This window comes from Cynara cardunculus, assembly GCF_001531365.2.
Source record: "Cynara cardunculus var. scolymus isolate 2C chromosome LG 15, CcrdV1, whole genome shotgun sequence".
Classification (NCBI taxonomy): domain Eukaryota; kingdom Viridiplantae; phylum Streptophyta; class Magnoliopsida; order Asterales; family Asteraceae; genus Cynara; species Cynara cardunculus.
The window spans coordinates 128,467-132,687 of record NC_037542.1 but is presented as its reverse complement, the minus strand read 5'-3'; positions in this window follow the sequence as shown (position 1 = coordinate 132,687).

The window sequence follows — 4,221 nt, the reverse complement described above, 5'->3', positions numbered from 1 at the left end:
TACATTGTCAAAAGAGAAGATCACCGTGATTCTACATTCGAGGGGGAGAATGCTAGAAGATCTTTCTCAACAGTTGATCGTTTGAAGATTTCTTTTGAAGATGACATTTTGTGCATATTGTTTCAAAGTTCAAACAGGACTCAACGTGCAGAATTTTCTTTCAAGTCTGAATACAAAGGGGGAGAATGTTAGGACTGAGAAATCAGTATTAATTGTATTCGTCTTGAAAGATTAATTTTAGTCTATAATTGTAAAAGTCAGCGTGTTTGACTTTCTTAGACTAGTTTGACTTTGACTTTGTATTTGTATGTTTGACCATATAAATATGGTTAAGTCTTTGTAATTAGAAAGAGAGGAGCTTAATTGTAATAATACATTCATAATTGAGAGTTTGACTGAGATTTACAAGTTGACTTTTTCTCTCAAGGATCTTGATGTTCTTAATGCAATATCTAAGAATCTGCCATGTATGATTATGAAGATATGAAGAATTGATCAGTGATTATGGACACACATGAGGTTTAAAATAGGAAGTGATAGAGGCTAATAAAGCAAGATGGTGTCAGCGTCGATCGAAGAGCTATTCCTAGGAACGAGGTTTAAAATAGGAAGTGACAGGAAAGGATTCAGACCTTGTGAACGCCGCTGGTGCCAACGTCGACCAGAGACGTAAACAACGACATCTACTGATTTTGATTTCAGCAACGTCTACTGATTTTGATTTCAGCAACGTCTACTGATTTTGATTTCAACGACGTGAGCAGCGATGTCGACGATGGCTAGGGCTGAAGCGTGAGCCCCGGAGGAGAGAGTCGAAACGATCACGATAGACTATTCGTTTTACTGATTTTGATTTGTTAATCCCTTTTTTTAATAGTAATGATGATTTGGCAAAATAATATCCACCCAATATATTTTAAATTATTATTTGCCAACTCATAAAAAATTACCGATTACCTACTCAGCAGGTTAACCAGACCCTTAAATAAACAAAAAGCTTGATAAAGACCCATAAATGACGATTTTGAAAATTGGTTCCTTAAAATATGAATAAAGTGAAAGTTGGTTCTATTTTGGTACAATTTTTCCTTTCTTTTTTAAAGATTTCTACAATTATTTTCTTCAATTAATCACATAAACATTTTAATACTTCTAATAAATTTAATAAAAAATATATTTAAAGACTCGTATAATATTATTTTTATATATTTAAAATTTTGGGTCTTACACCTGGTCTCGGGCCAGGCCCAAATCAGTCTCATATATTTTTCTAAAAAAATTCCAATTTTTACATGATTTTTTTGAAGTTTTTTAAAGAATACAAAAGTATTATTCTAATACACTTGAAATATGTAATTGTGTCAATTAGTTACACTTAAAAAAATACTTTTTTTCCCGATCATACAAGTCAAAATCATGAATTATAACATTAATTATGAATGTTTGTGAGTTGGTATATTTCCTCATACATTATGTGGCTAATATATATTGAATAGAGGGTAAATAAGACAATAAAACAATCAAAAATGAGAAAAATTGTCATATGGCCATTGAGTATTAGTAATAAGAAAAAAAAATATATTTGAAAATTAGGTCGGTCCCAAATAGTCCTAGGCTGGGCCGGTCCAAATCGGTCCAGTTACCGATCTTCCGCTGGTCCTGGGCCGGGTCGGACCCATTTGACCATCTCTACTCCGACCACCAAACCTAAACCGATCCAACCTACTGGAACTTCGATCCATCCCAATCTTGCAACTCCACTTCTTCAAACAAACTAAAACTTAATCACAAGGACGAAAAAACAGAGGGACCAAATTATCGGCCAAAAAAACATAGGGATCAAAGTTGAGTAGAACTCAATTGAGTTTCATCATGCACAATGGGGGGGGAGGAGGTATGAGAGATGCTGAAAGATTTGGTCGGAGTTGGCTTGACAGAGGCACTGAAAGATCTGGTCTAAGTTGGGTGGACAGATCGAAAGTGAGACTAAAAGGGAGATCGAGAGTGAGACTGGGAGAGATCGAGAGTGGGACTAAGAGAGAAAAAAATAGATATCGAGAGTGAGACTAAGAGCAGATTGAGAGTGAGAGTGAGAGATCTGGCTAGAGCAAATCGAGAGTGAGAGATAGAGCAGTGGGCCACAGTTTAGGGAAAAATGAAGAAGATGAACTGTGGTTTATGCTGATGAAGATGAAGATATGTTATGATATAGTAAATTACATTCTTGGTCCTGTGGTTTTAATAGGAAATAGACTATATTACATCTTTGGTCTCTGTGGTTTTAATAACTAAGAAAATGTTTAAAATGACTTAAATGCTCCTCATTAAATTGGACTTAACGGAAAAAGTTAACAGGCGTTCGGAGGAGGGACGAAAATCGTTGCAAGGTTACAAACGTGAAGAAAAATTTGTTAAAACAAAGTTGAGACAAAAATCATAGAAATTGACAAATGTTTGGGGATCAAAAGTGAACTTTACTTTAAAAAAATGATTATCTTGCAAATGAAAGGTGTTGGACGGGAAGGAGACAGGAAATCTTAAGGTTTAATGTTTACTGTCTTCATCAAAACTTCTTTATAGGAACTTTAGGTACCAAACTGGACTCCACATATATCTTTATTTCAGGAACTTAAGGTACCATGATGTTCCAGAATAAAATCAATCCAACACAACAATCAAGAACTCAAACAAGATCTACAATGGCAGATTAGTAAAAGTAGAGAGAGAAAGTTCTTCAAAGGTTTTGTATTAGCTTCAAAGATTACAATTACTTCAAATGAAAAGTTACACAATGAAGTGCTTGTTACTGTAGTTACAAACAAAGCTACCAATCAACACTATTTATAGCAAAGTAAAACAACTTTAAGCACAAGACTTGAATACAACCTTTTTAGACCTAACAATCTCTCCCTTTGGATTCAAGTCCAAAAACAACAAATTCTTCAGACATTTAAAACTTCAGCTTTATCATCAATAATCTTCAGAATTCATTCAGAAGCTTGATAACTTCAAATATGATCTTTCAAGAATTTATACAATCTCCCACTTGAGAAAAACTTTCTTCAAACAAGCTTTCTTCAAACTTTAGAAATCTAACAATCTTCTTCAGTCTTTCATAATCTTTGCCAAATAACAAATTTGAATAATCTCCTCCAAATATTGACAAACTTATCCTAAACTTTATGATATCTTCTTTTCAGCTTTTAAGTAATCTCCCCCTTTATAACAAATCACAATCTTCTTCTATCTCCTTTTTTACATTAACTCACCCTTAATCACAACAAGTAAAAAAATCTTCCGCAATAATCTTCAATTATCTTTCTATGCTTTTCTTTTACTCACCCTAGAAACAACACTTTTTATTCATTTTGATATCTACTCCCCCTTATGATGTGAATGAGGAACATAATTCGAAATGAATGATAGGAAAGTATGTCGTCAATTCCTACAGTTTTAAGCAAATCTTTTCAAATTCGCCTAATTAATCTTTTTAGATAAGAATTTTAGGGAAAGTTCCAGTTTCAACTTATAAAACTGTTTTCACTATTTTACAAAAAGATTGGCATGTGAATACAACAAATATATTCAATATAATAAATGTACAATATATATGAGACTTTTTGATGTTCATCTCACCAGTACTTCTATTCAATCATTGATAGCTTAAAGAATGTATCTATGAATATTAAGATAGAACAACGAATATTCTATAAAATTTGTGCAGTGTAGAAAAGATAAAGCAACTAATGTTTCACAATAAGCTGAAAATGATAAAAGTGTGAACTACACAAATTTATCAGACTCAATTGTGATAAAAAAGACTTGAAAGGGGGACATAAATCCTTCTTTTTTCAATATCAGTCATCTCCAATTGAGTATGAGTTGCGTGTTAATGAAACGCTTATCTTTTGATAGATAAATGAGTAGTTGGTGGGGTTTTAAACAAGAGTTGGCTTGGGCTTTGCCTTTTTCAATACTAGTCTTGAAAGAATTGAGAGCTAATAGATTATGCGTTTTTCCCGGATTATACTAAATGGATCAAGATTTTGATGTACTTTTAATCCTGTACATAACTCTCATTTAATTCTTTTAAGCTCACTTCAACTACCCCTTTCATTTACATTTTCAGCTTTGCACACAAACCCATTTTTGGTTAATCTCATTCAGTATGATTGACCTCTTGGATACAACTATCGGTTCTGATAGTCCATAGAGGTATAT